The sequence below is a fragment of the Triticum urartu genome, chromosome 1, assembly GCF_003073215.2.
Source record: "Triticum urartu cultivar G1812 chromosome 1, Tu2.1, whole genome shotgun sequence".
Lineage (NCBI taxonomy): Eukaryota > Viridiplantae > Streptophyta > Magnoliopsida > Poales > Poaceae > Triticum > Triticum urartu.
Genome location: NC_053022.1, coordinates 92,241,695 through 92,252,869, shown reverse-complemented (window position 1 = coordinate 92,252,869; position 11,175 = coordinate 92,241,695). Strand labels below are relative to the sequence as shown.

At 45.8% G+C, this 11,175-nt stretch overlaps 2 long non-coding RNA genes across 2 annotated transcripts; both read right to left on the bottom strand.

Moving 5' to 3' along the window:
• Positions 1–3,451: 3,451 nt before the first annotated feature.
• On the bottom strand, positions 3,452–5,896 carry LOC125512691. Its single transcript, XR_007285508.1, has 2 exons — positions 5,424–5,896; positions 3,452–4,020 (listed from the first exon to the last, which is right to left on the bottom strand). It is a non-coding gene; the product is annotated as an uncharacterized LOC125512691 (long non-coding RNA).
• A 1,420-nt stretch (positions 5,897–7,316) lies between these two features.
• Positions 7,317–8,686, bottom strand: LOC125549909. Its single transcript, XR_007301527.1, has 2 exons — positions 7,760–8,686; positions 7,317–7,629 (listed from the first exon to the last, which is right to left on the bottom strand). It is a non-coding gene; the product is annotated as an uncharacterized LOC125549909 (long non-coding RNA).
• Positions 8,687–11,175: the final 2,489 nt, after the last annotated feature.

Below are 11,175 nucleotides of genomic sequence, written 5' to 3'. Positions count from 1 at the left end.
GGTGTTCGGCTTGAGTTGTCGTTCTGTCTCGGCCATGTGGTGGTCTATCGGGTCCGCCAGCCGTATTACGCACGGGTGGTATGGGCTCTAGTACCTCGTCGCCGAATTGGGGTAGCAGCTTGCGCTTTGGGTAACTCTTTTTCGGTCGCTCAAGGTCGTATTCTTCGGCTGCTAGGACATTAGTCCATCTGTCATTGAGCAGGTCTTGGTTAGCTTGAAGCTTCTGATGTTTCTTTTTTAGGCTTCTAGCCGTGGCTATTAGCCGGCGCTTGAAGCGCTCTTGTTCGAGGGGTTCCTCTGGCACGATAAAGTCTTCGTCGCCGAGGCTTATGTCGTCTTCGGAGAGTGGTAGATAGTTGTTGTCCTCTGAGTCGTTGTTCCTTGTTTGTTCGTCAGGGTCAACTTGCCCGTCCTCCCGATCGTCGTGTTCGATAGGGTTTTCTTGGTCTTCGGCGTTCTCCAGAGTATCATTGTCTACGGTGCCGGTATTGCTGTTCTTACCGCGACATGATTTAGAGTGGCACCGCTGGCGTTAACGTTCCGGCAGTATCTTAGGAGGTTCGTCCTCGACTGGGTTTTTCTCATCATCGTCGTCGTCGTTTTTAGGTGTATCCACCATGTATACGTCATACAAGGAGGTGGCCGTCCAACGTCCGGTGCCCGGCGGGTTTTGGGCCTGTTCCTCTCCGGCATCATCGTCCATACCGTCGATGTCTTCGAAGGCGTAGTCAAGCATGTCGATAAGTCCTTGACAGTGGCTATGAAGTGGGTGGTGGGTGGGAAGTAAAATTCCCTATTTCCAGCCCCTGGTCCGGGCTGGGCGTGGTTTAGAAGCGGTTCCTCTGTGATGACGAGGGATCGCATTAGGTCCAAAGCCTCGTTCAAGAGCGGGGTTTGGACATGGTCGAAAGTTTCTGGGCCGAGCTCACATGACGCGGGCCTCCAGGGTTCGGAAGTAGTATCCGGAGAATAGTCCGGCCTTGCAATGATTGTCGGAGACGCTGTTCTTTCGGTATTGAGCTCTAAGGCCGCAAAGAGTCTGGCGGGCTCTAGACTCCCGTCTTCGGACCTGATGACGTGCTCCGGATCTAAGGCCGGAGCGGTGGTTGAGGCCGCGAACCCGTGGTAGATCAAGTCTCCTCGGATATCAGCGACATAGTTCAGATTTCCAAAACTGATCTGGTGACCAGGTGCGTAGCTGTCGATCTGCTCCAGGTGGCCAACCGAGTTGGCACGCAGTGCAAAGCCGCCGAATACAGAGATCTGGCCGGGGAGAAAAATCCCCTTCGCGGTAGCATTGTTGTAGATGATTGATGGAGCCATTGAGCCTTTTAACGACGACACAGTGGAACTCTCAATGAAAGCACCAATGTCGGTGTCAAACCCGGCAGATCTCGGGTAGGGGGTCCCGAACTGTGCGTCTAAGGATCGATGGTAACAGGAGACAAGGGACACGATGTTTACCCAGGTTCGAGCCCTCTTGATGGAGGTAATACCCTGCGTCCTGCTTGATTGACTTTAATGCGTATAAGGGTTACAAGAGTTGATCTACCACGAGATCATAACGGCTAAACCCTAGATGTCTAGCCTGTATGATTATGATTGTGATTACCTCTACGGACTAAACCCTCCAGTTTATATAGACACCAGAGGGGGCTAGGGTTGTACAGAGTTGGTTTACAGAGAAAGGAATATTCATATCCGCATGCTAAGCTTGCCTGCCACGCCAAGGAGAGTCCCATCCGGACACGAGGGAAGGCCTTCTATCTTGTGTCTTCACAACCCATTTGTCCAGCCCATATCACGTAGCCCGGACACCCGAGGACCCCATAATCCAGGACTCCCTCAGCGAGCGTCGGGCTGCTAGCCACCGGTATAAGCGGGCGGGGCACCATATGGCGTAGGGGCAGTCCAGGGCATAGGCCACGCCTGGACCAACCCTGCCCATGGATTAGGAGATGGGCGCCATCCGGGCGGTGGTGGTGGTGCAGTTGATGAAGCCGGGGGCGGTGGTGGTGCAGTTGGTGGAGCCGGGGTGAAGCAGGAGTGGGCGTCGTGCGAAACTGCGGCAGCCGAGGGTTTTTGCCCCGGTAGTTGGGACTTGAACACCAGCCGGATGGTTGAGGAGGTGCTGTTGGTGGAGGTGGCGGTGGCGGCGTCGATGCAGATGGACGAGGAGAAGCAGTGAAGACCTGAGGACGGGAGTCCTTCGTAGTTAGGGCACGATCGGCCCGTTGGAGCATCGAGCGAACCTCGGCGAAGGAGGGACGCGGACGCATCATAGGGATGAAGGAGGCATGCTGCTCGAACTGCTCGTTGAGGCCGACGAGGAGGATGTTGATGAACCGGCGATCTTCGATCGGATCACCAAGTTCGTGGAGTTTATCCGCGATCGCCTTAAGGCATTGGCAGTAGACGCCGACTAGTGCATCACCTTGCACCGTATTCCGAAGCTCGGTGTGGAGGTTGTCGGCGCGAGCGTCGACGTTGTCCTGGAAGAGCCGACGAAGGGCCGCCCAAAGATCGGCGGCGAAGGCACCGTCACAGTGGACGAGATTGAAGATTTCTATGAAGACTCGCATGTAGATCCATTGAATAATGGCGAGATCATCCTTGACCCATTGCGGATCATGAAGTTGAGGAAGAGAGTCGTCGGCAACGTGAGAGCGGAGATTGCATCGCCCAATGTGAACGTCGAAGAGGTGACGCCAATGGTAGTAGTTGTGAGCAGCGAGGTCTAGGATTACAGGGATGTAGGGGCTAATATCAAAGAAGGTGTCGGTGAAGGAGATGGAAGGGGGTATTGATGGGGTAGAGATAGAGTAGAGGTAGAGGCGGAGGAGGCCGTATCCGCGGCGACCTTGGCGGCGATGATGACGGTGCGCCGCTCGAAGTAACTGGGCGGTGGCAGCGATGAAGGGCCTGACGGGTTAGCCATACCCTAGGATCATAAGGCTGATACCATGTAAAATTGTATTAAATAATTGTTGATGCAATATTGTGCCGGTACAAGAGGTATATATAAGAGCCAAGCCGCATCTGACCTAGCCCTATTACGAACCGAGTAAGAATCCTGATCATATCTCTACTCCTAATGAAGGAGTCCGTACGTCGTTTCGTTCGTTCGCTCACCCCCACCCTCCCTCGATAGATACCTCCACCAGATCCCATCCCCATCGATTTTTTATCTCCGCTGAAAAACCGGTACACATCAAACCAGGGAGAAAAACCCACGCTTTCCTAATCAAATCCCATTTTTATCTCCATTGAAAAACGGTAGGCATCATCCCAGGGAGGAAAAACCCACACTTTCCTAATTAGATCAATATATACTTCCACGCTTTCCTATAATCAAATCAAATCCGATTCGTTTCATTTGTTTCGTTCGCCTCCCCTTCTTCCGTCCATGTAGCGATAAAAGGAAACAAACTCAAAAGAATCCTAACAATAATTAGCCTGCCTTACAAAAAAACCCGAGAAACAATATTTGGCAGTGATTACATCCTAGAATAGCTGGCACAAGATATGGAAGCAATCACGTCCTAACAACCCCGCAAAAAAGCAACAATCAGCCTGATTTACTTCCTAAAACAGAAGACACCCCGTACTATTTGTTGTTTAAGTACAGGATAATCTCCTCAAATATCTCGGTCATATTGAGACTGTTATTTAAGTACGTACTATTTGTTACGGGCTTGGTCACTCAAGGACACCCCTGGATCAAGCGCTGCCCATCAAGCACAGCACAACGACAGATCATTGGGAGATCACACGAGGCACCTGTTGTGGAGATCACACGAGGTCACCTGTTGTGGCAATCACGAATTTATTGTCACCTAAGTCTGTTGTGGTCTATCTTCACATGGAGGACACATGTGCTTACAATCAACCAACCATGCAGTCTCGCTTTCATCGCCTCGAGGTGAGTTCAACTTTGACACCGGCTCTGCTATTCCCTTTTTGTCAAAGCAATCTAATTCTCTGGTTCCATGGTGTTGTTTCCCCGTGATCTTCATAGTACTGATACATGCAAGTGAATTATAAGCTTAGATGATGGCATTATTCATTTATATTTTTCACAAAAGAAAATGCATACCACTATGAAAATAGCCTCATAGTTTCTGCAATTCATGGTCAGATAGCTCTTATATCAAGTAATGGAAGCAATAACATTTGCTTATAAGATGTCACATGATAAGGGACAAGGAGTTCTCTACTTTCTAACAAACTGTGTATGTTTTGATTGGCAATTTGTATCTGAGCATGAAATAATCTTGACAATTGTTAGGTATGTTCCTATGTGAAACATCCACATACCAATGGATACAATGCTTCCCACAGCCAAGAGAGCATGTGGAAACATCAAACGGTATCACCCCTTCACACTGACATATTTTTATTTGTAGTATAGTTATCGATATATCTGGATTTATTAAATCCAACTATGCGCTGCGTATATTGATTCAAATCCAGACCTCGCAGCTAAGCGGAAGACCCCGTGTGTTGAATCCATTGCCATGCCTCTCCCAGATGCACATCTCTTATGAATCATCATGTTATGTTACTGAGGTTTCCATATGTCCTGTCTATATTTCTTAGTTACTTGTTAATCATGCTCTGTAGGATTCAGTTGTACTATATTCTTGGTTACATGTTAATCATGCTCTATATGAAAATGAAAATATTCCGAACAGGGTTCACAGCTAATGCAAACTTCAATTCGACACAGTTTCAATGAAAATGAAAATATTCATAACAGGGTTCCAATGTTATGTTCGAGCATCGATAATGTTAGCCTCTAACACGGCTTCATAAGGATCTATGTTACATAAACTGATTTTCTTTGTATGGACGTGTTGTCAACATGATTTATTTTCCCAGCTGTATTAAAGAAAATCAATGACAAAAGATATTCTGTCCAGGATCAACTGTGATACCTATGTCTATCCATTTTATTTCCTTCCTAATTTGAGTTTTTCCTTCCTAATAATGCCCACTAACTCTGCAATTATTGTTACAGGATCATCTTTCTATCCATTGTTGCATATCGACCTAATCCCACGCACAAAGGAGATCCGTATCCATTTTTGTAGCGAGAGTTAATTTCCATACGGCACACACTTGGTTTCAGATCGTAGCCCCGTTCTCCCGTTGATCTTTCCCCACCTCTGATACAGTCAGCGCAATGCCACACCGCTCAAGATTAACGGCACACAGACACCTACCGAAATGGGTTACAGTAAGTTGATTTATTTACTCATGTTTACCATTTATCATTACCATCATCATGTTTATCTGCATTGATTATTTCCAAAACACATCATGTTTACTATTCCAAAGCAGTGAATATTTGAGCCACGATGAAGAAACTGGAAGATAATATCCGGCTGGAAACCAATAGTACAAGAAGGAATGAATCATACCCATATAGAGACCATTGATCGGCATGCTCGACGACGACTCCATGGCCTTTGCGCTGCACGACTGTCGCTCCTCTCCACTCCACGTGTGTTTCCCTTTGGACGGCGGCAAGAGCAGCCTCCATCACCCAGCGACCGCACAGCGTCCGTCTCCTAGCCACCGTCTCCGCACATACCCCGTCTCCCGGCCACCGCGTCGTCACTGTATCGCGTGCAGCCTCCGTTTGCCGGCCACCGCACCTACCATTAATGGGCGGCGGCCCACGCATTCAGGGACGGCTTCCCGCGCATCCTCGACAAGCGGGGCGTGCAGAGCTCCGAGGAGCCAGCCGCAACGTCACATCAACCCAAACGTCGAGCGTGCCGACCATGCCGGCATGTAAATCGGCGCCGATGCCGACCACTATCTCCTTCCTTCCGTGAAAAGCGGCGAGATTGGGAGGACATTCTGCGTAGGGTTTCTATTGGAACCTTTTGTGCTCATCCGACGGCCGATCTGGGTCGTCCAGAAGGTCGAACATTGTGCACCGTGGGGTAACAGCGGTGGCGGGCCGAAGTTGGGCCAAATTGAATGGATGGCGGCCAACGTTATTTTAGCCCTTGGAACTTTTTTTTTGCGTGAGATCTCACGGCTGGGCCAAATGTTAGGCTGTGCGTTTTCTCTTGTTGAACTGGGCATTTTCGCCTATTCTTGTTTTTTTTGCTAATTTAGTCTTTCAACGTTGTCTTACACTAATATGGAAATAATGTTTACATTATCTGAAAATATTAACAGCAAGAAATTTATATTGCCATATGCTATTAATTTTATGGCAATTACTATGTATCATTTTAATATATCATAGATTAAAATCATTATTGATGTCACTGTACCAGAATTAATTTGGTACAAATGTGACTTATCTGAGATTAAAATGTAAATCATTTTTACAGTCTGCTATGAATTGTTTCAATTATAAAATTAATGATGTTGGGGTATATTAATAGCAAGTGCATTTCACTATTGTTGAAGGCTTTGTAAAATAGCATACTGCCAATGATATGGAATGATTGTATAATGTGGTGCTTACTTATATTTTCAAAATAAGAGAAACATTTTTTTCACACGATCTTCCTTGCAGATGAAGTCTCCGGCACGATCCAGTGAACATACTCCCTTCAAAGACACGTCAAACTCTATGAACACGAGTAATATTTATTGATCAAATGATGTGTAAGTATACTACATTCTGATGGGTGTCATCGATATTATACTAATGGAGGGAACCTATAGATGTGAAAGAACGTAAGCCGCAACATGCTACAGAATGATACACGCAAATGGATAATTTGTTTGCCAGTTCAAAACAAAGAAACGGCAGTTTCCTATTAGGCTCAACTTCGCCATGATGGTGAACGCCGATATTTACTTGCTCGAGCCAGTGTTTTCTCATGGGCAGTTGTGTGTTGCACTATCTACATCCATCGCTAGACAAAATGTCAGGATTCTTGCCATCCTGGGTTTTGGTAATAAGAAAAAGAACTCAGATGCAAAAAAAGTTCAAATTGCAGCAAAAACAAGAGATCCGATCGTCATGTTGATACGTACATGATGAACATCGTCTATAGAGAGATCCTTAATTACATCATAAGGGAGAAATTGGCACTTATACTACTCTATCTTTTTTATTATGTATAACTATGTTTTTAGAATAAAAATAGATAATTGTATGTTTTTTAATTTTGAGAGATTTATTTTGTGGTCACCTCCGTCATGGGGGCCATTTGTGTTTAATTTGCAACTTCATGTGTTATTGAGAGAAACAGAACCAGTTGTGATATCAAATAATTGTGCAATCATTTATGTTTTTTAGAATCTAAAGCTTTTTTTAGAATCATTAAAATGAGATTATTCAGTGATATGTCCATGATTTATACATGTACCATTGCCCGTGACAACGCACGGGCATTTTACTAGTTACAAGTTGTATTCTAACACAGCGAAAGAAAAGGGCCATGCCCGAGACGGAGGTTACGCACGCACAGAGGCGAGGGCTATTCCAAAAACTCAATGGCCCTGGATCGCAGCGGACTTCCACGCCGCCGGCCAGGCCGCCGTCCCTGCAACACTCTTGACAGAAAAGAAATCCAAAGAAGAGCGACATCAACTCAGGAATCTTCAATTCCATCTTCCAGACATCCCGTTCTATCCTCCCATGGAGCCATTAGCCTTCAGAATACCAAGAACGATGGAAGGATTAGGAATGAAATCAAAGATGGACAAGAAACAAGGTGCTTCCTTCTGATTTCTTTCCTGCACACAACAAATGCTACATGGAATCATTCCCTTCGGCGCTTACCTGGGATCTTCCTAGACGACGTCGGCTCTTCGCCAGACCACAACAGCCGACGGCGCTCGGTTTAGGCTTGCGACGGCGCTGCCACACATCGAGTCGCATCGCGACAATGGCATCAGCTTCCTCTGGCCTTGGCCCCGCGCTGGACCGGGACAACGGAACCACCATTTTCGCAGCCGCTCCACGACGCGGTCGCTGCCCGCGCGGAGGCACCCGAGGTCGTGGCTCCTAGACCGTCCTCCGCGGTGAAGCCCCCTGGCGCACGACGCGGCCACTGCATCTAACTCGGAGCAACTTCCTCCATGGCCTCGCCTGCCGAGGGAATTGTCCCGGCTTCCGGCCGGCGACACCTGGAGCGTGCGCGCTGCGGTGGCTCGTCCCTCCGGAGTCGATGACTTGCTCCATGCGCGTCAGCAAAGCAAGGCAAGGCGAGGCGACAGTCTCGCGGCTCCTTCGGGGGCGCACGCAGTGGCGTCCTTCGGCCTCGCCGCCCGCAAGGATGGCCCACAACCGTGACGCGGTATGGAAGACCGAGGCGACGACGCGGCCCTTGGCTCACATCCGCGCAGGCGGCGCCCGAGGCAACGGCCCTCGGCTGGCCCCCCGGCCCCGGAGCGGTGGCGCCCTCCGCGCGGCTCCCCGCAGCAGAGATGACGGCGCGCCGGGTTTTTCCCACTCCTCGCCGATGAGACGGTCGCCGGCAGCGGGGGTCGGGGGAGCGGTTGCTCCCGAGGAAGAAGAAACTGTCTCCTCCGCCTGCCTTATCCATCCACTCCTGGTGGTGGGCGGCTGGGCCGCCTGTAAGGCCGTATGGGCCAGAAGGCCCATGTGTTTTCGGTCCATTTTAAATCCTGGACGATTTTGCCAAATTAATCCTACATTTTTTTGATTAATTTCGCATTTTGTTCTATTAACAGCAGTTTAACTCTGTTTTAGACACTGTTAATTACAATACTTAAATTTCAGTACTGTAAATATGTTGAGTACTATGTATTCCATATAATATGTTAATGTAATATATCTCCATGTTTCTTACATGTTGAGATTAATTACATCTATTATTTACAATTGAGATTTTTTTTATCTCTTGCAAAGATAAATTCAGTACCTCTCTAGTATTGTTTCTCCGTTGAGTACAAGGTATTCCGGAATATTTCCTTGATGTATCTATTTCCATGTTCCCACATGTCGAGATTAATATGTCTATTTGCAATTGAGATTTCCAATTTCTTGCAAATACGGATGTAAAATTCAAGGTGATTTCTTCAAATTGATGCTTGAGATCACAAAGTAGTCATATGGATCTACTGGCTATGCAGATTATCGATGACTACTGGTAAAACCTATATTTTGTCGTTTCGACATTATGATTTCTTTACATAGTGCTCTCCCACACATTTTACTAAGTCATGACATAAGGCATCAGGCGTGAGTATCTACTGATTCCATCAGATTATACTCCCTATGCCGCAGATCTAATCTATTTTGGAGATTATCTTGATGGTGTCATACTTAACAATTTAAGATTCACACTAATGGTCTCAAGCCAATTTCTTGAAATACCCATTGATTTTGCTAAGTTCATTACAACATCAAACCATGATGGTCTTTAATTTATTGGTTGTAAATTAATTATCTTTGGTTTACCCATAGAGGTAGCATATGCCTATAGAGTTTGAGGTATTCGCCCTTAATGGCCACCACTGGTTTATCTGGGCTATGGACATCATGATTGCTCTTGTGTCTCGTGGGATAATGTGTGCAATCCTGGATTCACCTCTAGTCAGGATCACACCGCTAACAGAAAAATGATGTCTTATATATCATAAGGCATTAGATTCAGATCTCAGCATATGATTATTCTGTATTAGCAATTCCTGAGATACAATGAACCTCAAGGGCAAATGTTTAAATCTTACTTCAACCTTCAATCCAACATCACCAGCTGTGACGGGACCCTATGGCCAGGGAGAATGTGATGGTTGAATATGCCTCAACCGACATGTTTAGAGACTATTAATAGTCTTTCAATCTCCTGAGTGGTCAATATAATTAATGTCCATTTACGATGTTGTAACAACAACATATGTATTGTTGTCATCATATATTGTATATCACAATACATTGTATCAATATTTTGGTACAAATACATTTTTATGTATTCTATATATATATATCTCACAGTGATTTTCATATTGAGAATCTTCATGTCTATATATAGATTTCTATGAGAGTCAATTCGATGAAAAATGATGCGCCTTGTGGACATATGCACCACAAACTCTATACTCAGGGTCTCATGGAAGTCCAATGTTTCCACTCTCATTGAGAGAAAGGAGATATTTTAAAATCGCTAGACATGATGAGGTATTTGTTGGATCAACTCGAGTCATATTTACTATTCCTGTGGGTACTCGAGTAACATCGGGATGCTTTATTTCTTCCCAGGTTTAACTCGTACCCTACTAAACTATGGAAGTATCCGTCAAAATAGTTTCCATAGCGAAACTTATGATGGCAACAAAGAGAAATAACTTCTCTTTACCATATGAAATGGATATGGCAAGCACATTCTCTGTGTATCATTTGGATTGTACTACACATACGACACAACCCGTAGCACATGTTGCGTACGAGATAGCTTTCTAGAGTGTCTTGTACATGACAAATTTGGCATACTCGCCTTCGGTCATCTAGACATTGGGTTGAAACCGAAACTATCAGCAATTCCAATAGTTTATGATTATTATGATGCTAAATTCTAACAATATTTGGATTTTATGTGCACTACAAATGACACAAGGAAGCTAATTTTAAGTCCCGCACACCTTAAACTCTATGCTGAACCACTCAGACTCCTTGAATGCATCAAGTTGAGGTAAGTGGCTCTTCCCATTCATTGACTAGACTATTCAGGTATTCCATGGTTCTAAAAGACATATCTACATGATGGTCTGAAGTGTGTGCTTTATTCACATGAAACCATTGGCTCATTATTCTGACATCAATTTCAAGCAAATCGAATGGATAACATTGCAGAATTCTCCTTGAGTGCCTTCTCTATGGCCCTCAGATTGAAATTTAGCCAGTTGTCCTAATGTCTAGACTCAAAATGGTTTGATAGAATCCTATCCAAAGAGATAAGCTCATTGCATTATCTTTATTTTGGAATTGCAACTTACCAACTTTACGTCGGAGTCATGCAGTTTTACACGCTCATGACATAACTACATAATATTATTCCCCTCTATCGTTGATATATGGATATCTACCAAGTATTTCCTATCTGCGGTAATTCGGTTGCATACCGATATCACCACCCGGCGTACATCATTGGCCCCTCAATATGTGACGCCCCCGATCCGTGCACGACAGTGGGGTAGTAGTAGTCATCAGTGGTGTCGTCTGGCTCCTGGGAT